The following is a 27,313-nucleotide window of genomic DNA, read 5'->3' on the forward strand; positions in this document are numbered from 1 at the left end:
CATTGCGGACAGGGGGTGGAAGCGAAGGGAAAGCAAATATCCTGAAAGAGACCAAAGCAGGCTTCATGACATCCCGGTTTGGGGATCCAGGGCTCAGCATCTCAGAAACTCACACCTAGGGATCTGCCAAGCAGCCCTGCAGACACGCCTTCCAGCCCAGGCATGACCGTAAACCACTCAGCCCACACTCGCCAGCTTTACCGCGATGGCCCCTTGATGTATTTACCCAAAGAGAAGAAGCCAGAGGTAGCTGCAGGCACGAAGCCATAAATACATCCCAGAGTTCAGGTGACATCATCCCCGACTCTGCACGGTGCACTGTGGCTCATGAAGTCACCACGCCGGGAGACGTCTTCGGGGAGGATGGGGCGGGCAGCTCCAAGGTTATCTGACCACTTTATCGAGGGTTTTCCCTTTCAGCTGGGGGTGGGGGGGTGGGGAGTTGGGGTTTCCACTTGAGAGTATACCTGGCTCCTTGACTCACTTTCTTCTGGGGTTTCTGGGATGAGAACAATAGAGTTGGGCAACGATGGGACAGTGGGGAGCAAAGGGACTGCTCCGCGATCCCGGTGAAAGAAACAGTGAGAACTCTGTACTGATATTGAGTTGCAAGATGTTCATGGCGGTGTAACTTGTGATGTAAGGAACCGGAAATACCCCGAACATTCAGCAACAGAAAGCCAATTAGATTATGTCGCCACGTTTCACGTATTAGAAAACTACCACTAAACGCGAATATACGTAGTCTGTGTGCAAGTAGGCGGTGAGTTATAAAACAGGATACACTGTGCTCTCCCAACTTGGATAGAAAACGTACGTAAATAGTTGTACATCAACAAGCTTGCAGAGGCTCTGTCTGGGTAGTGGGATTCGATTACTTAAACGGTTGTTATGGCTTCATTCTATTCCCCAATTTTCTACGATAAACATCACGCAAATGAACAATAAATATCTTGAAGAAAACTTTGGGTCAGGAGCTAGACTATCTGGAGGGAAGGAGGCATTTATACACATGCCCCGCATAGGCACGGCTCCTACACAGCAAGCAGGGTGATTTGGTTTCAAGGTGCGGACCTCTGCCCACAGCTCACTCAATCACCCTCATAACGAATGGATGGTGGTTATCGCTACACCATCGATTTCTATCTGCTACCCCCTGAGCCGTCACATTCTGTGTGTGAAGTCCCTTAGGTGGAGATCATGACATTTTGGTAGATCTCAAGTTTTTCCAAGTCAATCTCTGAGTTACACGGTAGGGGTTACATGAGTTACCACTGCAAGAATGCTGCGTAACAAATTCTCCCAAGATTCAGGGCGCCTGGGTGGCCCAGTGGGTTGAGCGTCCGACTTCGGCTCAGGTCATGATCTCACGGTCCGTGAGTTCGAGCCCCGCGTTGGGCTGTGTGCTGACAGCTCAGAGCCTGGAGCCTGTTTCAGATTCTGTGTCTCCCTCTCTCTCTGCCCCTCCCTTGCTCGTGCTGTCTTTCTTTCTCTTAAAACTGAATAAACATTAAAAAAAAATTCTCCCAAGATTCAGTGGCTTGACCAACGGTGTTTATTTCTTGCTTAAGCATCTGTGAGTTGACTTTAATTCTGCTGAGCCAAAGCGGGCTCAGCGGGGAGGCCTCCGCGTCGAGCTGTGAGTTGGGGTCAGGCCTGATTTATCTGTCATCCTTCACCGGCCAGTGATTCGTCAAGACACGTCCCTAACACGGTGAATGGAATGCTTCTAGTCATACTACGTTCACTAACATTTCATTGGCTGGAGCCAGTCACATGGCAAGGCTGACGTCAGCGGGTCAGGGAAACAGACTCCCTCCACCCCAGTTGGGGCGTCCTTCAAAGTCGCATGGCAGAGGGTGTGGGTGTAGCAAAGGGAGGTTACCGGGAGCAGACAACAGCTCAACGTACCACATGTGGGAAGGCCAGTCTCTGCCAACCATCAAGTCTCACTTTTCCCCGCCTTTGCGGAAGATCATAAAACTCTGGAGAAATCGCAAGTCCCTCCGTTTCATACCGCGGGGCTGCGGGCCCTCAGCGGGGATGTGGACTGTGTCTGCCTGAGGTCTCTTAATGGTCCGTGTGTCTCTGTCTTGCCTCTCCTGCCAGTTTGCGGACCGAAGACGCGAGCGGGGCTTTACGTCCTCTGGATAAACTCAGCATCGTGCAGGGAGGGGGTCCCTGAGCGGATGCTCCGTGACAGAATTGGCAGGTTCGCGTTTGGACTGCCTGCTGGCTGTTGAGTGTGGACCTGGTTAAGTGGGAACGAGGTTTCTGGGAGCAGCACCCCCCCCCCCCCCCCCGCCTTCGTGTTTGGGTCCAGACGTTAGCTGGCCAAAAGTGGGATTTGTTCAGATTAGAAGCACAGCCAGTATCCTCGGAGGGTCATCTCTGTTCGACGCGGTGACAAACACAGAGATGTGACATTGCCCTCGGTTCTGTTTGTAGCTCTGCTTCCCAGATGCCGGCCAACAGCCGCCCAGGCTCCCCAGCAGGTGTTTGGAGCTGGGCTCACAGAAGCCACGGTCCCACAGAAGCAGAGCTTGTCATTGACCCTCCTCCCCTCTTCCCTCCATCATCTTCCCCCCACCCCCCCCCGGCCCAAGCTTCCCTTGAACACGCCCGTTGCGGCAGCTGGACGCGTGTGCCCTCTCAGATGGTCCGGTCGGTATGCCTTCTAGAACCTTCTAACGTCTTCCTGGATCTTGACGCAATCGGCCAGTACGCTTCGCTGCTGGTCTTTGTTTCCTGCCTTTGGCTGCGAAAGCCACGTCTCCCCCTCCAGACCGCGTGCCTCATTTTCCAGCCGCCCAGCTCGCGAGGATCATTCTGGCCGGGATTTCACCTGTCGGACAGTGTGCGCGAACAACGGCACGCACGATCATTCGCCGTGCTCGTGGAGGGGTGGCAAGGTCCCACGCAACGTCTTGATCCATCTCAGGAGAGAAGCCGGGCAGAGGATGGTGTTCCCGTTGCACAGACAAGAAAACTGAGGTGACAAACCCCAGGGACAGAGCTGCCTGATGACGGAAACTGCGGCCAGGGCCAGGCGCGTTTGCATCACCCCCAAATCACTACAAGGCCTGCAGTGTTTGAGTCGGCACCGTGGGCTGGTGACTGCGGTAAATCACCTCTGCGTCTCCCAACTGCTCTGCAAGGTAGATACGGTTATTACCCGTTTTGTCAAACGAGGAATCTGAGGCACGGGGACGTGGAGGAAGGAACTTGCCCAGTGTCCCGTGACTTGGCTCTGAAGGGAGATTCTGTGGGTACAAATATTGGCCAGGAAGCTATGTGGAAACAGAACACTGTGCGGAGGGAATTGCCTGGCTCAGCTGAGCCCCAGACCTGTGACCTTGACAAGGAGGGATGGTTGTTTTAAGCCACTGAGCGTTGGGGCGGTTTTTCTACGCAGCGTTACCATGGCAAGAGCTGACTAATACGCCTAACGCCCTGATCGTACAGGGGGAGAAGGCTGCTAAAGAATGTGTCGAGTAGGGGCGCCTGGCTGACTCAGTCGGTAGAGCATGAGACTCTTGATCTCAGGGTCATGAGTCTGAGTCCCACGCTGGGCATAGAGCTTACTTTTAAAAAAAGAAAAAGAAGGGGTGCCTGGGGGGCTCAGTCGGTCGAGTGTCCGACTTCGGCTCGGGTCACGATCTCACGGTGCGTGGGTTCGAGCCCCGCGTCGGGCTCTGGGCTGATGGCTCAGAGCCTGGAGCCTGCTTCAGATTCTGCGTCTCCCTCTCTCTCTGTTCCTCCCCAGCTCTCACTCTGTCTCTCTCTCTCTCTCTCAAAAATAAATAAAGATTAAAAAAAGAAAAAAAGGGAAAAGAATGTGTGTAGTAAGCTTTTGTTTAAATAGGGACACATATGGTTGCACGTATGCACGTTCGTGTGCCCGTGCGTGTGGAACCCTATAGACTAGACGTTAATGGTTCTCCAAGGGGATGGGAATTCCAGAAACTTTCTGGAATTGTATAAATCACGCGTAGCTGTAACGTTCCATTTTTAAAACCGAAAAACAGATAATGCTTTCATAGGCACACGCGAAAGATCGGTTTTCTTTTTAAGACACTCTGGTGTTTTTATAATACACACTTTATGATACACTCTGGTCACTAATGGATCTGTCAACAGGAAACGACTTTGTTCTGAGTAAAAATACAAATATTTCCTTAGGAGGACGTTCCCCTCTGCGAACCAGATTCCGCGGGCCACGTGATGTGAACATGTTTTCTGAAGGTCAGCTGGGGAGACCTTATCCCCCCAGGGACGCCTGGGCTATGTCTGGAGATATTTTTGGTTGCCACCAACCAGAGGGGTTGGGGGAGTATTGTGGGGTGCTACTGGCATCGGGGGGATAGAGGCCGGGGATGCTGCTAAAATACCCCACGAGGGGCGCCTGGGTGGTGCAGTCGGTTAAGCGTCCGACTTCAGCCAGGTCACGATCTCGCGGTCCGTGAGTTCGAGCCCCGCGTTGGGCTCTGGGCTGACGGCTCGGAGCCTGGAGCCTGCTTCCGATTCTGTGTCTCCCTCTCTCTCTGACCCTCCCCCGTTCATGCTCTGTCTCTCTCTGTCCCAAAAATAAATTAAAAAACGTTGAAAAAAAAATTAAAAATAAAATACCCCACGATGCACGGGACAGCCCCCCACCCCCCAACAGAGAACGATCCAGCCCCCAGTGTCAATAGTATTGAGGCTGAGAAACACTGACTTGCAGGCTGGCTGCGAAAGCCTCCGCGGTCCCGAATCTCTGACAGACCGGGGAGGAGCAGGCCAGCACTCTCTACGGGCACCCAGCTTGGTGCCCCGGGGGTATTCCAAGCTTGTCCCAGGCGATCATACGCACAGCCTGGTGATCCTGAACTTCAAGACAGAGAAATGAGAACTGTGTGGACTTAAGGAGCTATGTCGGACTCCAGGCAGGGCCGGTACCCAAGACGGAGCAGGGGTGGGTTCGCATAGAAGAGTGTCTGTACCAAGATTGCCTATGGGATAAGATCGGACCTCCAGCGGCCGAGAGCTATGTATACTATGAGCACACTTCTGTGAACATTACGGAAATAACAGCTCTGTCTCACTCACATACATGCGCGTGTGTGCCTTATACACACACATGCACATCGTATATTGTGCGTATGTATACTGTTTGTCATATATAGTTCCAGAAAAAAGTCTGGAAGTGTATACAGCCACCTATGAGTAAGGCAGTTGGGGAGAAAAGACAGGAAAAAAATGAATTTGCCTTTTTTATTTTACGCTTCTGCAGAGTCTGGAATTTTTTTTTTCCACTGCCACCATGCAGAAGCGTTATCGTATTTAAATAATAATTAAAAATACGTAATGGAGAAAGGATATTTAAGCAGAGACAATCGTTAGGAACATAAGAAGTACAGTCACAAAGGTGGAATGGCAGTAGCTGAGCTTTTACTGGGTTTTTAAAAGGTTGGTTTGCCATAAAACATACGTATTTTAAACCCGTAATTCAGTAATATCTCGGTAAATCTACGGAGCCGCGCAAACTTCACTACGATCCAATTTTAGGCCCCGGAGCCCATTTGCAGACGCCCTCCATTCCGGCCCCAGACCCAGGCAAGTGCTAATCCGCTTTCCCCTCTGGTGGATTTGCCTTCCCCAGACGTCGTACGTAGACGGAATCACACAGCACGCAGCCTTCTGCTATTGGCCCCTTTCGCTCGGCATAAAGTTTTGCAGATCCCTCCATGTAGCACCAATCAGTGCTCCGTCCTTTTTTTTATCACTGAGTAGTATTCCGTAGTACGGATGTCCCACATTTGCTGCATGCATATGCCAGTTGATGGACATTTGGGTCATTTTCACCTTGAGGATCTATTCCATATTTTAATTAATTAATTTCAAATAAGCTTAATTTCAGGCTCACTCTTTTTTCTCCAATTTTTGTTAAAGTTTATCTTTGAGACAGAGAGCGAGAGCAGGGGGAAGGGCAGAGAGAGAGGGAGACCCAGACTCCGAAGCAGGCTCCAGGCTCCGAGCGGTCAGCACAGAGCCCGACGCGGGGCTCGAACTCACGGACCGCGAGATCGTGACCTGAGCCGAAGTTGACGCTTAACCGACTGAGCCACCCAGGTGCCCCTCTATTACATATTTTAAGATATCTTTAAAAAGATGTTGAGGGGCGCCTGGGTGGCTCAGTCAGTTAAGTGTCCAGCTCTTGGTTCCGGCTCAGGTCATGATCTCAAAGTTTATGGAATCAAACCCCTCGTGGGACTCTGCCCGCGCAGAGTGGTGCCTACTTGGGATTCTCTCTCTCCCTCTCTTCCTCTGCCCTTCTCCCGCTCATGCTCTCTCTCTTTCTCAAAATAAATAAATAAATAAATAAATAATTTTAGGAATATATTTATGATTATAGTTACATTAGTAGTTACACCTTGAAAAACACTGGTCTTTTCTTATTCACATGTACGGCCCAGGACATAGCAGTGCCTTTCAACAGTAAATGCTGTAAAGTATATTCTCTATCCCTCTATCTATTTGATGTCTCCACGTTCTCAGTAAAGTCTTAACAGTTTGGAATCCTTTAACAGAAAAGCCATAAGGTTATTTAGCTAAAAGGACTAGAACCAGAATAAACTAGATACATATGTGCTTAATAGCAGCTAATGTTTATTGAAAGTTTAAGACGGTGCTGGACGAGGCGGCTGACCCTCCAACAGCAAAGGGGTTAAGAACATGGACCCTCACACCCCCCTCCCCCCACGCAGTGGGAAACCTGTGCATAACTTCTGACTCCCGCAAAAACTTAACTACTCATAGCCTACCGTTGACCTAAAGCCTTACTGGTAACATAAACCATTAACACAAATTTTGTTTTTATATGCATTATATACCGTATTGTTACAACAAAGTAGGCTAGAGAAAAGCAAATGTTATTAAGAAAATCATAAGGCAGGGGCACCTGGGTGGCTCCGTCGGTTAAGCGTCCGACTTCAGCTTGGGTCATGATCTCACGGTTCGTGAGTTCGAGCCCCGCGTCGGGCTCTGGGCTGACAGCTCAGAGCCTGGAAAATGCTTTGGATTCTGTGTCTCCCTCTCTCTCTGCCCTTCCTCCACTGCGCTCTGTCTCTCTCTCTCTCAAAAATAAATAAACATTTAAAAAAATAAAAAAAAAAAGAAAATCATAAGGCAGAGAAAATACATTGACAGCCCTGTACTGTATTTGTGGGGGAAAAAAAAAAATCCATGCATAAGTGGACCCGCGGGGTTCAAACCCCAGTTTGTTCAGAGGTCAACGGGTTTCAAGGTGCTCGATGAGGAGTAACTCCTTTACTTTTTTATTTTTTTTTAAGTGTATTTATTTTTGAGAGAGAGGGAGACAGAGTACAAGCAGGGGCAGAGAGAGAGAGAGAGAGGGAGACACAGCATCCGAAGCAGGCTCCAGGCTCCGAGCTGTCGGCACAGAGCCCCACGCGGGGCTCGAACTCGCTGACTGTGAGAGCATGACCTGAGCCGAAGTTGAAGGAGTCAAAACCGGGGAGTCTGGCTCTGACTCCCCGCTTCCTGACCACTGTGCATCCACTGATGCACTGATTTCCCTTCCAATCGGTATAAATTACTTATTACAATCTGTTTGTTCCTGACAGCATCCGTGCCAACGTAAGCCAAGCATTGTAGCTCCCTCCTCGTGTGCTACCGTCTGCCGGTCACCTGCCCAAGGAGGGGGCTGCGACGGCGAGCTCTGGAGCCTTGCGCATCCTCGAGTGAGTACCCCAGCCTGTCAAGCTTCAGTCTTCTTGTCTGTGGCTGGGGACAGTCCACCTCGTAGCGATTTTCCGCGATTAAACGAGAGGAGTGTCCGATGCCTCGCCCCAAACCGCCATCGACTGTCGCCAAGCTGGTGTGATTTCGGGGTGCATTTGTGTGAGGCTTCTCCTTGCCAGGGATGTGCACGTCGGCTGGTAATTTGCAGACACAGCCCGGTGGGGGGGGGGGGCGGGCGCCGGGACACAAAATCTGCATCGACATCCGCACGCTGGGAGATGCACTCGCCCGGCGTTGCAAAATTAACCTGCACCCCCTTTCAGAAGCGCGCCCGGAACATCCTGGCCCCGGCCCCGCACGGCCAGACCCCCACGTGCACAGGCCGCCTTCACCAGCCACCGCCCCGCCGTCCCCCCACCCCCTCTCTTCCAGCATTCCAAACTGCAGAGGCTGACCCTGTCTCTCTTGATGATTTAAGTTTTGGAGAAGGACCGGAGAAGGATTTGTTTTGACATTTAAAGGCAATCCAGGTAATGAATGGCAAAGGAGGCGTCCACCCCCCCGTCCATATATCTGCACAACAGTATCTATTTTTGACGCGGCTGACATGCCATTTCCTTTGGCTGCGCAAGGGGGGCTCGTCCTTAAATTAAAGTCGTCTCCAGCCCCTCCGATCTGCAGCCCGTTCGGGGGCAGACTCAGGCGAGGGAAGCAAGAGCGCCGGGTCAGGCCTGTTGGCAGTCGGTGATGTATGGTGCAAAGGACCTGTGCGCCGTGAGCTGGACCGGAGACCCTCTCTAAAGCATTAACTAATGACAGGGGATGTCCCCAAGTCTGCCGATCGCCTTGAATACGCGCATTCGGGAGCTCACTTAAAAGCAGGAGAGATAAGCAGGTCAGACAAACAGACAAAGACAACAAAATAAAATCATATCCCTGTCTCTGGGGGGCTGGCTCGTGGGGGGGGGCGGGGTGGGTGTGGATAACGGGCAGCGCCTTTGATTAAGAATTAACTCCAGCAGAGAGACGCTCGGGCTTCCCTTCCGTGAGTGTCTTCGTCTCAATAAGCAGCTGATCCCCTCACCCACCCACTGCCCGGAGGTTCTAGAATTCTGTCCTGAAGACTTAATTTGGTAGATCGGAGAGAAAAGGTTAGCATGTGAGCCCGCAAAGCCCGGCTCTCCCTTCCACTAGCTGGGGGCCACATCTCTTTCTTTGGCCCAGCCTCACCTTCTTCATCTGTAAAAAGTCCCTCCTGTCCTTTGAAAGCTTACTGCCAGGGTCTAAACGCCGAGAGACGGAGGGATAGAAAGAGAGATGGAGAGACAGAGTGGAAGAGAAGGGGAGGAGGAGGAGGAGGAGGAGGGAGAGGACAGAAAATATATATGCACCAGCGATTTATAAACTGTTGCGATGTACTTTCCAAACGTTGCAATTATGAGATAATGATGAGGCGACATTTGAGGTCTACAAGGGGGAAAAAACAATAACAATAAAAGAAGGTATTAAGCTGGCCTGCCTTCTAAGCCATCCGAACATTTCTCTCCATGCTCTGCCATTTTTCTTCCCTCCCATCTTTTCCCCCTGAGGACCTGAATCTTTGATCTTTTACTTAAAAAAATTTTTTTTAAAGCCAGCCAGGGGGTCTTAAAGCCTGTGTGATCCCTTCTGATTTAAACCTTAAATAAAACAAAGACGTCCTGGAGAATAGCATTGCCAGCTTGGCTTCTCTGATATTTGGGCGAATTTTCTTTCTGTCAAAGCAAAGAGAAGTGGGGTGGGTGAGCGTGTTGTAGGGGCCGGAAGAATCGACTCACACAGACACACACACCCGCCCTTCATCTCCGAGCCAAGAATCCTTCGACGTGAAATTTGGGTGGGAAAGGATGGCAGTTTTCAGCGGGCCAAAGTCACCTTGGGCCCGGGCATTGGCTCCCGCGGAGTGATGGACAGTGTGTCCCAAGAATGAGAGAGAGAAATGATGAGGAAACTCCTTCCAGAAGGCTACTATCTACCCAAGACTTTTCCATAAGGGTGCCTCTGGGCGAGGGAGACTGGGGAGCAGTCTCCAAACCCGACCTAGGGCAAACCACCAGCTGAATCCCTGTGTCCCAGTCTCCTTGGACCCGGAGGACCCCCAGTGCCTCAGAAACAGCATGTTTTGGTGCCTGGATAGAAATGGACTAAAGGTCTGAAGTGCTCTGTGCCCTTTTTCTTGTGATGTCTCGTGGAATGAGACATCCCGGGAGCTTACTGTGGGAAAACATCGTCTCAAAGCTTTGTCCTTGGACCCCCTCTGTCCATTTCATTACTAACAATGAGCCTTATTCAGAGATGATGTTGAACTGAAAAAGGGTACCTCAAATTTGGATAATTTTGTAAGAATCAAAAATTCTAAATATCGTTAGATAAAATGTCAAGTGATGGGGGGCGCCTGGGTGGCTCAGTCGGGTAAGCATCCGACTTCGACCTCAGGTCATGATCTCGCAGTTCGAGCCCCGCGTCAGGCTCCGTGCTGACAGCTCAGAGCCCGGAGCCTGCTTCGGATTCTGTGTCTCCCTCTCTGTCTGCTTCTCCCCTGCTTGCACTCTGTCTCCCAAAAATAAATAACAAAACGTTTACAAAAAATGAAAAAAGAGAAGCTTGAATTATAAAAACCATCAGAGGATCGGTTTATAAAGGCTGCTTGAGGCATCGTCCCTGGGGATGGCATTTTCATGACAATCCTAACGGCCATCTTCAGGACACAGCATCGTATATTGGAGACAAGCATAGCTTTGGGGTCAGAGAGACCCGAGTTCAAATCATGACTCTGCCAATTATTTGCTGTAGGATGTTGGGGCAAGTTACTTAGACTCCATTTTCACATCTGCAATATCAGTGTGATTATATATATACAGATACACACACACACATATACACACATATATATGTACATATATGTATATATGTGTATATGTGTATATATATGTATATATGAGAGCTTTTATTGACATATATGTATATATGTACAAATATATATGTACATATATGTATATATGTGTGTGTATGTGTATATATATGTATATATGAGAGCTTTTATTGACATATATGTATATATGTACAAATATATATGTTCATATATGTATATATGTGTGTATATGTGTGTATATGTGTATATATGTGTATATATATGTATATATGAGAGCTTTTATTCACATATATGTATATATGTACAAATATATATGTACATATATGTATATATATGTGTGTATGTGTATATATGTATATATGTACATATATATGTGTGTATATGTGTATATATATATGTGTGTGTATATATATGTATATATGAGAGCTTTTATTGACATCCTAAATTTTTTCTCCCCCCATCTGCAAAGATAAAATCTACATGTGGTAAAATGTTCATACAAAACCAACGTTAAAAACCGGAAGCAAATAACGTCTTGAAACCTCGCCTCCCGGATATGCTTGCCTCATCCTCTTTAAATTTTGCTATCTTTTCCATATTTGCTTTCATAAGTGTTTGCTATTTTCATGAGAAGAAATACAATGCACCTGATACATTAAATATGAAAGCTCCACCACTGTGCACTCTCTTTCGTGAGTGAACTTCGACCGCCAACATCCTTTGCCGAAAGACAACAGGCTAGAGTGCCAAGAGTTAGGTGCTAGGAACACTCAGATCTGGGATCTCGGCTCCTTTCTCCACCATCGCCACCACCCCACCCCACCCCTACCGCCCTCACCTCCACCCCATCCCCACTCCCCTTATCACCACCCCCGCCCCCACCATCACCATCACGATCTCCACCATGATCAGGGGCAATTACGAAGTGGCCCAGGGCAAGCCATTCCAGCCTTCTAGACTCTATGCTTGCATCTGAGTTCTGTTTACTCATCTGTAACTTTAAACATCTACGTGACCTTATGAAGAATTGGATAGCCTTTCCTTGTATCACGCTTACCAGGGGCCCCGCAGACTTGGGGGCATTCAATTCTGGACGTCGGCAGCTGAATCGACAGAAACTTTTAAATTCATGGTAAAATGCTGTGTAGCCCGTCACTTGGGAACTTCTCTGCTGGGAGTTTTCACTATCCAGTTCTGAGTCTCTGAGACCAGTTTTCTTGGAGGATTTAACCACACAAGTGCATCCAAGAAGGAGTGGGAGAGAAGCCAGCCCCACAAAAATGACTTCCTCAGGCCAGGGGTTGTGAGGCCCAAACCCTCTGAACAAAGCTCCCCCAAAGGATCCGGGCGGTCTTGGATCTTTCCACCCTTGACCTGTTGCCTCATAGGGGAGCGTGTTTCTGAGAGACACCATCAAGACATTCCATTGGGTTAGACTACATCCAAATATCAGCCAATGCCTTTGAACCCCTCCGACAAAGCACAGACTTAGGAACCGACATTGACACAACACTCAGCGGATTCAAAACACCGGGCACGGGAAGAAGGGGAGGGTGTGGGCGAAGGCTCTTTGATTAAATGTGTTTCCCTCTGTGCTCTAATGGGGTCTCAGGCACCGCCTGGCAACCCCAAAGTTTGCATGCTGGCTTTCTGAAGATGGTCTCCGTCAAGCTCTCTCTCAGAAGTCTCCCGCCAGGCGCAGTACGAGAGCTTTGCTCCTGGCTTAAATAACCCAGCATTTGGGTGCATAAACATTCAAGCAAGAAGCAGCAGCAGGGGAGAAAGATCTTTTTTAATTATTATTTTAGTGTTTATTTATTTTTGAAGGAGAGAGAGATAGAGCACGAGCAGGGGAGGGACAGAGAGAGAAGGAGACACAGGATCTGAAGCAGGCTCCAGGCTCCGAGCCATCAGCACAGAGCCCGACGCGGGGCTCGAACCCACCAACGTTGGGGATAGATGAGGGGACCATTAAGAAGAAGACAGGGCTTTGAGGTCAAGCGGAGGCAGGGAGAAGCGGGTTTCTGGATGTGGTGTTATTCAATCTCCTTTATTTGTTCCTCCTCTTTAGGTCTAACTTGGGGGGAAATACTAGAATTCGAAGCACCTTTTTGATTAAGAAATAAAACGAGGGGCACCTGGGTGGCTCAGTCGGTCAAGCGTCTGACTCCTGATTTCAGCTCGGGTCGTGATCTCGTGGTTGTGAGATTAAGCCCCGCATCGGGCTTTGTGCCGACAGCACAGGGCCTGCTTGGGATTCTCTCTCTTCCTCTCTCTGCCCCTACCCCGCTCGCGTGCTCTCTCTCTTTCTTTCAAGATAAGTAAACGTTAAGAGAAAGAAAGAAAGAAAGAAAGAAAGAAAGAAAGAAAACTAGAAAGAAATCCTGACGTTTGCAACAACAAAGACAGGCATTATTAAGGGAAATAAGTCAGCTGGGGGAAAGACAAAAACCGTGTGATCTCAAACCAAAGTCATAGATACAGGGAACAGATTGGCGGGTGAAGGGGGCCAAAAGGTACAAACCCAGTTGTAAGAAAAGTTAAGTCCCGGAGATACGCGCACACCATTCGCTATAGTTAACAACACTGTCTTGTGTCTCTGAAAGCTGCTGAGAGAGGAGATCTTAAAAGTTCTCACGGCAAGAAAAACATTGTAACTATGTGAGATGGTTTACTAAGCTTACGGTTCTGATCATTTTGCAATGCACACGTATCGAATCGCTGTGTCGCACATCTGAAACTGACCCAATGTTATACAGCAGTCATATCTCCATCAAAAAATACGTATTATACACCGGAAAAAAACGCAATATACACTTTAAAAGGCCTCGAAAGCCATTGAAAGCCAATGACTGGTGTTTCCCTCTCCCCTCTGCTTGCTGGGGAGACGGAATTCTCTCGAAAGGCTGCCGTCGAGGCTGCAGACTTGTCCGTAGGAAAACCTAGACTCCGCCCGGAGGCAGCCTGCTCTTGTCGGAGGCACAGGATAAAGGCGGGGGTGTGTTTCTGGCCTCCTAGAAGAAAGCAGGGTGCGCGCTCGTCAAGAGGTGCGAGACAGGCTTTTATGAGTGGCGATGAACAAGGCCACGTTTTGGGGACTTAATTGCTTTCCGGAGCTCAGACAAGGAGCAACATCACGGGGCTGCCCCGGAAACACTGGCTGCTGTTTTATATTAACTGTTAATAATTACGGACTACACCAGCTACAGGTTCCAGGATACGTGGCGGCATATTGGGCTGTCAGTGTTACTAAATTCCCTTTAGGAGGGAAATAGAAACCCAGAGTGTCTCCTCGGAGGCCAACGAAGCAGAGAGAAGAAGGGGATGCGTGCCATGTCACCCAAGGGTGAACCCGATTGGTCAGAAGTGGGGGAAAAAAAATAATCACAAACATCCAAACAAAACAAAACAACACGAAGCCACGCAAAGCATGATCGCTTTGAGCGGTCTTGGCCTTTTCCGCCTTATGCCCTTGACCTCCTCTCGTGGTTGCAATCAGCGGCTGTTTCGTCGAATGTTAAAGTTCTCAGACTTTGGAGGTTGGAGGGTCCCTCCCAGCAGCCCTTCTGGAGACTCTGGGCCATGCCCTTTGTACCTCTGGGAGATAGGACCGCACTGGACAGACCCCACCCCCCAATGACTGCGGGGCCCGGCACCGGCTGGAAATGTGTATTGTTAGTGCCCTCTAGTGGCCGAAGCTTGCCTGAACTTTAAAAGAGATTTTTCATTCCGAGCTGGGTGTTGAGTGCTTTTGAAAAGCGATTTTGCAACTTGTCTGTTGCCTTGCTGCTCTCCCGGGAAGGGCTTTTGACCCCGTGAGGTCGCCTCTTTCACCGCAAGCGGTCCCAAATCCTCTTGGAGAAGCCGGTGAGTTTGGACGTGGCAAACTGTAATTATTCTTAGGAAAACTTCTAGCCTCCAAAGTGAGTGGTTCTTTGCTCTGCATGATTGCTTCTTGAGTTCCTGTTCCCCGAATCGACATCTTCATATTTGAAGCCGCTTCCTAAGTGTCTTCTATTGCCCAAGCTTCTTTGGCAAAGTCATTTTTCTTCCTCATGCTAATTGTGTGCCTTGCAAAGGCGCGACAAGTCAAGCAATTCCCTTTGACCTGGAAATCCCGCTTCTAGGAGTTTCTGCTAACTAATCACCATGGACCTGCACTTTCCTGCAAATGGCTGCGTGGCCAACCGGAAGTGACCTGAAAAATACCACCCAGCCGAAGTTCACAGCGTGTGAGAGGCGTGGAAAACAATATACTTAGAATCCTTGGCTCCCTGGAGATTGGGGATGATGAGTGAATCTCACTAATCCATATTTCCTTATTGTCCTACCAATTGTGAATCGCCATTATCTTTTGCTATTTTAAAAGCCCATCGAGTAGAGGAAAACAATTGGCTCTACCTGTCCAAGGTAACTTCCGAATTTTCTCTATATTTCCTTCGCAGAAGTCGAGAAACAATGAGTTTTGAGTTACATATAATGAGGACTTCTTTTGTGTCTGTTATCCTGATACAATAGTGAAAAACAACTTGGTTCGAGACCTCCGGATGCCCTATCTATCTAGAGACCCCCAGGTGCCCTCTAATCTGGCAAAAAAAGAGAGAGAGAGAGAGAGACCCATATAAGAGAGAGAAAAAAAAAGAGAGAGAGAGAAAGAGAGACCCATATAAGGCAAGTGAATGAATGCTTCTGGAACAAAATGCAGTTGAGAAACGTTGAGTCAGACTAATATGGATATATGTCTGTAAGGCCAAGTGACTCTAGCTCAGTGCCCCTGTCTATATAATGGGGGAATATTAGCACTCACTACTGTAAAGATTAAATAAGGTTGGGGGGGGTCGCCTGGGTGGCTCAATTAGTTGGGTGTCCGACTTCGGCTCAGGTCATGATCTCACAGTTCGTGGGTTTGAGCCCCACGTTGGGTTCCTGCTGACAGCTCAGAGCCTGGAGCCTGCTTTGGATTCTGGGTCTCCCTCTCTCTGTCCCCTCCCTCCTCGCGCCCTCCCTCTCTCTCAAAATAGTAAATAAACATAAAAATAAATCGATAAATAAACATTTTAAAAAAGATTAAATTAGAAAATGCACATTGCTAGAATATTCAATTCTCCAACATGTTAATAGAATACTAATTATTATTATTAACAAATATCCCTGAGCCCAGACAGCTGGAGGGCCCGAGTGGAAATGCTGTCTCTCCATCAGGCCAGGTGTGGAGGTCCTGACTTTAGCTGATGGTTTCTTGAGCTGAGAAATAACCAACATGCCCAAGAAATCACCATTTCTACAGTTTTTGCCAGTTTCTCTCAGTAGATGGTGCCCTTGAGACCTCCATCCTCGGAAATTTTCTTTTCTTTCTTTCTGTTTTCCTTCCTTTTCCTTTCCTTTCCTTTCCTTCCTTTCCTTTCCTTTTCTTTCTTTCTTTCTTTCTTTCTTTCTTTCTTTCTTTCTTTATCCCAGGGAAAAGAGAATCGGCTTTTCTGCCAAGTACAAGTGCAGAGGACAAGGTTAATCAACTTGGCCAGTTCCTAAAAAGTCTTACTTTCCAAACATTGCTACCTCCGTGTACATTCCTAAAGAAGTGTGGCCGTGAATAAATAAAAGGTCTGCTGCGTCAAATGACAGTCAGGCCCCTTGGGGGTTCCTAGGGCGACTGCTTCCTGCACTTCCCTTTGCTGAGTCGTGCTACCTCGAGAAAGACACACAGGCCCTGGTGCCTGAACATCTGGTCTGACCTCAGACTGGTCACCGGCCCACGGTGTCTACTTCCTCCTCCATAAAAGGGGCAGAGAACACCAGTGAAGTTCAGACCCTTAGATGGCAAAAGTCTAAGCCACTATTTGCTAAGTACTTATGCTGTGTTAAGCACTTGGTGTTATCATTTGTTATCTTACGCAGCCTGACGAGGTAGATATTAGCGCTCTTGGTTCATAGAGGAGGAAACCAAGGCACTGTGCCATCAGGTTACTTGCCCGGGGTCACACCTCTAAGCGAATGATGGAGCCAACCTTTGACCCAGGTGGTGTGGCCCCACAGTGCGCGCCCCTAGCTACTGTACCGTCCCACCTCCCTGTTTGGGAGATCACACCATTCCCCACTCTGTCCCCAGGCTGGACCTGGGGCCTGGCACCGAGAAGATTAATGAGAAGACTAAATGCATTGAACGTCCATCACCTGAGATTGGCTGTAAGAATGTTAGGTTTTCATCTCAATAGCAGGATCTTAATGGTGGGGCCAGTTGAGTCTTTAGGAATCACTTAGTTGAGCCACATCCCTGATTTTCAAATGGGGAAATTTTTTAAATTTTTTTTAATGTTTATTTATTTCTGAGAGAGAGACAGAGCATGAGTAGGGGAGGAGCAGAGAGAGAGGGGGACACAGAATCGGAAGCAGGCTCCAGGCTCTGAGCTGTCAGCACAGAGCCGGATGCAGGGCTCGAACTCACAGACCGCGAGATCATGACCTGAGCCGAAGTCGGACACTCAGCTGACTGAGCCACCCAGGCGCCCCCCAAGTGGGGAAATTGATACCCTATAGAGGTTTTGAAAAAGAAATGGGGTCTATAGTCCCTTTGAATCTGGGCTGAATTTAGGGACTTGCTTAAAACCAATAGAATTTGGTGAAAGTGAGGCTATGTGGTTTTTTGAGTCTGGGTTAAAAGTCGAAGCACCTCCCACCTTGTTTGCTAGAACATTCTTACTTGGACTCTGAACCACAATTTCCCTGAGACCTCCGTGCCGGTCAGATCCCATGTAGACCCTCTGGCTGCATCCCAGCTGGGCCACTGGCAGCCAGCCAACCTTGCGCGGGAGCCATCTTGGATGCCCAACCCAACTGTACCGCCATATACCTGCGGCTTCCATCAGCGTCTGACCGCAACCCCGTGAGAGATTCCGAGCAAGAACTCCCCGCGTAACCCTTCTGGAATTCCCGACCCACGAAACTGGGAGTAAGATAAAATCGTGTTTGAAGCCACTAAAGCATTGGGTGCTTCACACACCCCGGTAGTAGTTAGAACACACCCAGAGAGGGAAGTGACGGACCAAGACGTCCGTGGGCAGTGGCAGGACCAGAGCTGGAATCCAGCTCTCCTGACCTGTGGCCAGAGTTCTGCCTCCTCCAATGTCAAGCTGAGTCTATTGCTCAAGGTCTCTGGAGACGCTTTCCGAAGGATGGTGCTCACCAGGAAGGAGGATGCCACACCTTCTAACAGACTTCCGTACCCAACCCCAGGAGACACAGAAGAAAAGTCACACGCCAGGGGGAAGACAGAGACAGATCTCCCACGTCGAAGAATTCCAATTAACTTATGTAGATACTCCGCTGTCGAGGCCGTGGAATATAACACCCATCCCGTAAGTGTGGTCTGAGCAAAGACCGTGGGATGAAAGGCGCCCCCTGGTGTGACGTGATGAGAAGGTCACTGGGGCCCTGTGATCTTTGTCCCCCAAAGTCGTAACCCCGGCCCAATCGTGAGAAAAACATCCGGAAAAAACAATGCTCATGGAGGCACGTTTTATGAAAGACCCGACTGGGACTTCTCAGAGCTGTCAAGTTCGCCAAAAGAAGGAACGTCTGGGAAACTGTCACAGCCGCGTGGAGCCTGAGGAGACGCAACCTCTAACGCAATGTGGGGTCCTAATGGGATCCTGGGACAGAAAAAGGGTGTCACAGAAAAGCTAAAGAAATCTGAGCCAAGTATGGGCTTGAGACAAAGTATTCCAAGATGTTAATCATGGGGGAGCAGCGTGTGAGGTATGGGACCTCTCTGTGCTATCTTTGCGACTTTTCTGTAGATCTAAAAGTATTCCAAAATAAAAAGGTTGGGGCGCCTGGGTGGTTCAGTCGGTTGAGGGTCTGACTTTTGATTTCGGCTCAGGTCGTGATCTCACGGTTCGTGGGTTCGAGCCCCGCGTCGGGCTCTGTGCTAATGGCTCGGAGCCTGGCGCCTGCTTCGGATTCCGTCTCCCTCTCTCTCTGCCCCTCCCCCACTCATGCTCTGTCTCTCTCTCTCAAAATTAAATATTAAAGGGGCTCCTGGGTGGCTCAGTCGGTTAAGCGGCTGACTTCGGCTCAGGTCACGATCTCGCGGTCCGTGAGTTCTCGCCCTGCGTCGGGCTCTGGGCTGATGGCTCAGAACCTGGAGCCTGCTTCCGATTCTGTGTCTCCCTCTCTCTCTGCCCCTCCCCCGTTCATGCTCTGTCTCTCTCTGTCTCAAAAATAAATAAACGTTAAAAAAAAAATAAAAAAATAAATAAATATTAAAAAAAATATTTTTAATAATAATAGTAATACTTAACTATGTTTTGGCCAGTTACTATTCACCAGGCATGTTGTGAATACTTTATGCTGTTGCCTCACTTAGTATTCCCCACAACTCTGAGAGATGGGTAGTATTATTATCTGGGTTGAACAGGTAAGGAGAGTAGGCTCAGAGAGGTTAAGATACCTACTGAAGGTCACACAGCCAGGAAGAGGCAGCAGTGATGCGAAGTGCCTAGCCCAGAGCCCGGCACCTAGGCGCTCGGCCGCAACCAGCCTCCTTCTCCTCTCGTGATTTTGCTCAACCTTCTGGGGCCCCCGCGTGCCTGGAGGTGCCCTTGGGGTTGGCTTTTGGATGCCAAATCCTAGCTGTGCGGCTTTGGGCCAGTTACCTGACGTCTCCGTGTCTGGAACATGGGCAATGTCCTGGCACCTCCCTCCAGGAGTGTTCCCAGGTTTTAAAGAGTCATGGATGAAGACGGGGGTCACTCAGCACACAGTGCCTGCCATCGAGTAAGCGCTCAAAACTGTACATGACATCCGCGTCCAACGCGGTGGTGCAGGTGACGCCCTTAACGCCCGTCAGCTTCTTAGGCAACAGCGACTCATCGCTTCCAGCCGTCAGGTTGTTACAGTAGCTTGTTTCAGAAACTCCGGTTCCTTAAAAATAAAACAATCTCTTTCGTTTCAACTTTCGCCCGCACAGTCTGAAGATGCTAATGATTATCCCTTTCATATCCTGTTTAGTCTGTCCTGAGTCGCCGGGTGACTCCCCAGCTGGAATGGCTTCAACGGGAAGCAAGAGACGACGATTAGAACCACATGTGTAAAAACACGCATGCTCACGTGCGTGTGCAACCACGCGCAGGCATGTGCACACGCACACGGGGCCGTCCGCATTTGCCTAAAGTACCATCTGCTTAAAAGACGTCTCACTTATGTTGCGCGTCAGCTACACTCCAGTAAGAAAACGTTAAAAAAATAAATAAATAAATCTCCCGGGGGAAATAAAAAAGAAAGAAAGAAAGAAAGAAAGAAAGAGCATTTAAGACAAGCAAACCAAAGATATTTTACTTCCTGGCTCAATGGCTTCTTCGCTTAGTGTTCCTTATGAAAGGTTTAGACAGACGTGAGCATTGGTGTCTCTGTCTTGTCTCTGAAAAATATATCCTTATTATGCCTATTTCTTGTTTAAAAATTGGGGCGCCTGGGTGGCTCAGTCGGTTACGCGTCCGACTTCGGCTCAGGTCATGATCTCGCGGTTCGTGAGTTCGAGCCCCGCGTCGGGCTCTGTGCTGACGGCTCGGAGCCTGGGGCCCGCTTCAGATTCTGGGTCTCCCTCTCTCTCTGCCCCTCCCCAGCTCACGCTCTGTCCCTACATAAATAAACATTTAAAAAATCTAAAAAGTAATACAGGCTTCTTGTAAAGAGCTGAAACATACAGAAATACATCATGTCGAGAAAAGCGCAGGAATCTTAAAATCTCCTGTCTTCGCCAACCCGCTGCCCCCAAAGAACTACAGTTGGCAGTTTGTGGCATGTTCTAGAGAGGCGGTGAGACAGCGGCAGACAGAGGGTGCGGGCGGATTTAGACAAGATGAACACTGATCAGATAAAATGTTGAGACAGACAATCAAAGACTCTTCTGTACAGTCTAACTAAATAAAGGAAGACAGAATCGAAGGAATGTTGGTTACATTGGAGAAAAAAAATTGAAACGAAACAAAACGTTAGAGAATTCCAGTTGAGGTTAAGCCCAGGAACAGCGATCTGCTTCACGGTGCTGTCGTCCCCACACCCTGCAGAAAAAAAATTGGTCCCTGCCAACACAGAGCTGATATTCTAGCAAGGGAGACAGACGTCAAATAAAGAATTCCATAAACGTCTGAATACGTAAGACTAACAATGAAGCTAACTGCTACATAATAATTAGTAATAAATAACAAAATAAAACAATTATATAGACCCGCACACAGAGGGTCTTGATCAATGGTAAGTTGGCCCCCTGAGGCACATCTGAAGACAACTCTCTCTCTTTTTTTTTTTTTTTTTTTTGGTAACCTCTACACCCAACGTGGGGCTCGAACTCACGACCCCGAGATCAAGGGTGGCTTGCTCCGCTGACCGAGCCGGCCAGGCCCTCCCCTCCGAGGACATTTAACTGTCACGACTGAGTGAGTACTGGGACCTAGTGGGTAGAGGCCAAGGATGTTGCTCAGCGCCATAAAATTCACAAGACAGTCCCCACCTCCAAGAACTACCCAGCCCCAAATGTCAACAGTCCTCGTTGCACACAGATCCGAGGCCGTATCACCGAAAGCCGAGTTTGTTATGAGAACTCTTGAGAAAGCATAAAGCTACCAATGTCGGGGGCTTTGCTCAGCAGAAACTCCTTCTTGCTCGTCTGAATTCCAGAAATCAATTCCGAAGTTAGTTCATGCTCCGATGAATTCTCGAGAGCAGATCTCGTGGCGGAGAAATTGGAGTCTCTTGGCTCTACCCATGTCCGGAGATTATGCAGCGGACATCGAGTTTGCAGGCCCCGAAAGTGACAACTACAGGAGTTCACAGCACCCCCCACGTGGTGTCCCCAAAACTGATGTGGCTCCTCCCCATCCATGGTGTCCGTCAGAATTCGGAGGCACGGGGCTGGGTCTTAGCCAAGGTCCTCTGAGGATGAATTCCCCGCACATGCCCTGTGTTAGGCTGGGTTTTCTAGAAAGCGGATCGCCAAGCAAAGACGTAATAGACCCCAAAACAAAGGTAGGTCAGCGGGTTATCTTCGGAAGCGGGTGAGGGAGGAAGAGAACGAAACAAAGACAGAAGAAGAGGGCTTTCACGAGTTACTTATCCCAGGCCGCAACCCTTCTGCTGCCTTTGGAGAATTGTAGAGAAGTTTCCTCCTGCTGGAGACGTGTGTCTACCCCCTCCCGTCCTCCACTGGCGTGGTGTTAACCTCCCTGCCGCCCCTGGCTTCTTGGGCAAAGCAAAGCGGCAAACCCAACGGTGCGTGCTCGACATGTGCTTGCCACACACGAAGAGCCGTTCCCACAACCGGGCTGAAACCCTGTCTTGGGAAACGGACAGCCTCTCAGGTTTTTACCTGCTTCCCTCCCCTTTCGGCGGAGCCCCCTGGCTCTGGAGCGTGTGGTGGTTAAAGCTTCCTGGTTTCGCCACGAGCGTGGGCGAGGATGTGAAGAGAAAGGACCCCTCGGGTACGGTTGGTGGGGCTGCAGACTGGTACAGCCCCTGTGGAAAACAGCATGGGGGGTTCCTGAAAAAAATAAAAACAGAACTACCCTAAGATTAAAAAAAAAAAAAAGATCTACCCTAGGATCCGGTTATTCTACTGCTGGGTATTTACCCAAAGCCAATGAAAACGCTAATTCAAGAAGATATAGGCCGTCCAATTATATTATTTAGCCATAAAAAGGAGCAAAATCTTGGGGCCCCTGGTGGCTCAGTCGGTTGAGCGTCCGACTTCGGCTCAGGTCGCGACCTCGCGGTCCCTGAGTTCGAGCCCCGCGTCGGGCTCTGTGCTGACCGCTCAGAGCCCGGAGCCTGCTTCGGATTCTGTGTCTCCCTCTCTCTCTGACCCTCCTCCGTTCATGCTCTCTCTCTCTCTCTCTCTCTCTCTCTGTCTCAAAAAATAAATAAACATTTTTTTAAAATTAATTAAATAAATAAACAAAAATAAAACGATGTTGAGAAAGCCTATTCACTGATAAGGCAAGAGTGAAATGTTATTTTTGTATAGATCACAGAGGTTACAAGACAGCATTACGGCATGATTTCACTTTTTTTTTTATAAGTCTTTGTTAACAAGTGGGTAAGAAAACTCACCAAAATTTAACTGTGTTACACTTGCACTGATGGAATTCAAGTGGTTTTATTTTCTTAATGTTTATTTATTTTGAAAGAGAGAGAGAGAGAGAGCACGAGCGTGGGAGGGGCAGAGAGAGAGAGAGAGAGAGAGGGAGAGACAGAGTCCCAAGCAGGCTCCATGCTGTTTGTGTAGAGCCTGACACGAGGCTCGATCTCACAAACCGTGAGATCATGACCTGAGCCAAGATCAAGAGTCAGACGCTTAACCAACTGAGCCACCCAGGCGCCCCGAGTGGTTTTAGTTTTTACTCTGCTCTTGACTGTATTTTTTTCATACGTCCGTGGCACAAATACACTGTCTCCTGTTTTAAAACTCGAAATCGAGTCTTGAAATTGCACAAGTTAGAGATGGGGCCAAGTTGCGCAATTGCACAAGTCAGAAATGGTAAGGGCTGTGGCCCGAGTCTTTCTATCTGTAAGACCAGCTCGTTGTTCGCCGAGTGGGGATGTGTCGAGCAATAAAAAGCTTCCAGTGAAAATCAGTCTTTTAAGAAGCTATCGTAGACTGTCTAAATGGGAAGCAGGCATCTCTGAGCTCTGGACTATTCGACAATTGCTTTCAAATGTGCCTTCTGGGGCATTTGAAGGAAGGCAAGGGGAGACGGTAGCCACGGAGAGGGCAGGCCAGACACAGAGCTGGAGTTACCCAGGAAATGGAGTGGGACTGGTGGGCAGAAATCTTGCCCGACGGGAACATATCCATCTTCCCCCTAGCACTCCATTTAAACCATAATTCATGTCCCAAAAGGCAGCTCTAATGGTTCCAAACAATGTGTGGGAATGAGGTGTTACAAAGTGCATATTGATGAACTTGGCTTTTGAGACACCCTCCCCTTTCCCTGAGGGCCACACGTCCACGTGTTTGCACAGTTAGGGGCTAAACCTTCACGCACAGAGACCTTGAACAGCTCGGTAAATGCTCGGGACAGTAATGGAAGAGGAGCCCAGCCCCAGCAGTGCTTTGGGGTTTTCTTTTTATTGTTCATCATTTCCTCAGTAATTCTCTCGAGCGATTAACCAAAAGCCCCCGTGTCTGTCTCTGAAAAGAAAACATCTTTCTGGCTTTCTATCCGAAATAAACAGCAGCTTTTATTCCCTTGCTGGGAAAGCGGGACCTGAAGTGCATCTCTGTCTCTGAAAAGTCAACTTTTCTTTGAGGTGTAGGACATGGGAACTTGAGAGAAAAGAAAATCAGGTGATAGAAATAAAGAAGAAGGGACATCAAAGTCACCCTTACAGAGATAACCAAAGATGGTTTCCCTCCTACATCTGAAATACACAGACCTCCTGAGTTCTTCCTGGGGAATAAATTCTCTCTCTCTCTCTCTCTCTCTCTCTCTCTCTCTCATTTCTCTCCAGAGATTGGGTAAAATTATGATCCTGGGAATCTGGAGAGTTGCGTCACTGCTAAATGAGAGCAGCCATATGAATCAGAAATTTCGACGTCCAGTTTCCATGTATCGACGGCACCACCGGGATCTTCGAACCTTCCAGTCTAATCCTTATCTTTGTGAATAGTTGTCAAACCGTTCTCTTGAAGCAGAGGAAATCTTTGTTCCAATGAAATTTCTCAAACAAGACCAACCCGCGCCGTAGTTAAAGCAAGAGCGGCTGGCATACCACTCAGGAATAAAAAGGAACAATGACCCGGATGGAGCGCAACGGAATTCTGTGGCGTGAAAAACAAAGCCCACCTCAGAAGCTTCCATTCTGCAGGATTCCATTGGCGTAACGTTCCTGAAATGACAAAATTGCAGAGATGGAGAACGGATGGGTGTTGCCGGGGGTTGGGGTAGGAGGGAGGGAGGGAGGAAGATGCCCACGGCCGTGGAAGGGTAGCAGGCGGGATCCTCGAGATGGATGTTCTGTAGCTTGACGGGGTGGTCGCGCAGACCCACGGGTGGTAAAACCACAGCCAAGTAAATCCACGCAGTTCACGGATGAGCGAAGGTGAATGTGGCGGAAGGGGAATGAAGGTCGGGGCGTTGGGTCCGAGTCGGTCCCTTGGCCGTGATGTTGTGCTGTCGTTGTGCAAGATGTCACCATTGGGGGAAACTGGGCCAAGGGGACAGGGCATCTCCCTGTGTTAATTCTTGCGATGGCATGTGAGTCTACAAGAATCTTCAACATTTTGTAACGGAGAGGGAAGCAAACCATGAGACTTTTTTAAGCTTATTTTGAGAGAGAGAGAGAGAGAGAGAGAGAGCGCATGTGAGTGGGGGAGGGGCAGAGAGAGAGGAAGAGAGAGAGAATCCCAAGCAGGCTCCCCACTGTCAGCGTGGAGCCCCACAGGGGGCTGGACCTCACAAACCGTGAGATCAAGGCCTGAGCCGAAATCAAGAGGCGGACGCTTAAGCAGCCGAGCCACCCAGGCGCCCTGCACACCATGAGCCTCTTAACGACAGAGAACAAACTGAGGGTTGATGGGGGGGGAGGTGGGCAGGGGATGGGCCAGATGGGTGCTGGGCACTAAGGAGGCACTTGTCGTGATGAGCACTGAGCGTTGTACGTCAGCGATGAACCACTGAGTTCTACCCCTGAAACCAATACCACACGATAGGTTCGTTTAGAAACTAAATAAAAATTTGGAAAAAGAAAACAAAACCCTTAAATACGTTTGTCAAATAAATAAATAAATAAATAAATAAATAGAAGCTTTTTAAAACGGAGCCGGCTCCGTCGGTTAAACCTCCAACTCTCGGTTTCGGCCCAGGTCACGGTCTCACGGTTGGTGAGTTCGAGCCCCGCGTCGGGCTCCGGGCTGACAGTGCGGAGCCTGCTTGGGATTCTCTCTCTCTCTCTCTCTCTCTCTCTCCAAATAAATAGACTTAATACAAAAAAAAAAAAAAGGAACCGTTTTCGAGTCTGGATAGAGATGACTTCTTCCCCCGTGCCTTCCCTTCTGAAGTGAGCGCCTCGCGGAGCCCAGTGAGGAAGCCTCCGCAGGTGCCCAGAGCCGGCGGGCAGTGACAAGCTCAAGCCCAGAGACCGGGTGCGTTGGGTGACACAGTGAGCGGGTAGCGGCCTCACCTCGCACCTGCAGGTTGCCAGTCTGAGCCCTTTGCTCCGAAATCCCAGTGATTTGCATCTTGCTCAGTTATTTGCATAAAGACCAACTTTGCTCGAAGCAACTGAAGCTGATTGGTAACTGTTGGCTGAGGACGTCTTGTAAAACCCAGTGGGGAAGATGTTACCGTCTCGGCGTTTCCCAGGTGAAGAAACTAGAACGCAGAGGTTGTTTGAGGGATTTGCTCACGGGGATAATTACCCAGTGGCTCTTCGGGGACTGGAAACCCCCGGGGAACCCCAGTCCCCACCCCCCCCCCCCCCCCCCCCCCGCCACGGACAGGCCCAGGAGCATCGCCGGGCGCTGGGCTGAGCCCGTGGTCCTCACCCAGGCCCCGCGTGTCCCCGTGCCCACGCGTGGGCACCTGCGTGCCTTTCAGAAGTTAAGCCGGCTTGTTTGCTAAAGGCCGAGGCGGAAACAAGATTTGGGTTTAAAAACTCAGCAGCTTGGCCTGTAACTGTGTGTTTCTCCTTCCTGCCTCCACTGGGGGAGCTGAGTTCGCTCCGGAATCTCCCCTTCTGCCGCCGGGGAACCACAAAGTGACAGAACCTTGGCAGCCACTCCTGAAGGCTCCGGTCGCCGTGGCCCAGCTGGGCTCCACACGAAGGGAGGGGGAGCCCCAAAAGTCAGGTAGCTCAGCCTTGCAGTGCTGGCCTCAGGCCACGGATGCAGTGACAGTCCCGGTCACCCCTGCTTACACCTTCCAGAGATGTTTAAGTAGCTTCCCACCTCATCTTTTTTTTTTTTTTTTTAATGTTTATTTATTTTTGAGAGAGAGAGAGGGAGTGTGTGTGTGAGCAGGGGAGGGGCGGCGAGAGAGGAAGACACAACATCCAAAGCAGGTTCCAGGCTCCGAGCTGTCAGCACAGAGCCGGACATGGGGCTCGAACCCACGATCCGTCAGATCATGGCCTGAGCCAAAGTCAGACGCTTAACCGACTGAGCCACCCAGGCGCCCCTCATCTTCTTCTTCTTCTTTTTTTTAACTACCCGTCAATATTTCTGTCACTTTTAATGCCTTAGAATTTCCACTGTGCTCTCTCTTGTGAGCAGACCCACGCCTCCCCCATCAGAATCAGTTATTTCCTAGGTTACATCATCCATTTTTATCAAAGGACTTCCTACCATTTTTAGTGCGGTGACTTCTTGAGGACTAAAGAAGACCCTGCGTTTTCTATGATCTCACGAAGGTCTTGCTCAGGTTAGGAGCGCAGGACATCGAGGTGGGGAGGAAAGGGCAGGCAGCACACACAGCCACACCTGCCATGTTTTCTGTCTACAAAGATTCTGTCGTGTCTTTTACAGCCTGGTTGTTTCCCTTAATGAACTGTGAACACTTTTCAAGCCTCATTTTGGTGGCTACCGCACTGAGTTGAACGGGGTCCTCCAAAAATTCACGCCCAACTCCGAACCTGAATGTGACCTTGTTTTTGGAAGTGGGATCTTTG

This window comes from Panthera leo, chromosome D3, assembly GCF_018350215.1.
Source record: "Panthera leo isolate Ple1 chromosome D3, P.leo_Ple1_pat1.1, whole genome shotgun sequence".
Taxonomy (NCBI): domain Eukaryota; kingdom Metazoa; phylum Chordata; class Mammalia; order Carnivora; family Felidae; genus Panthera; species Panthera leo.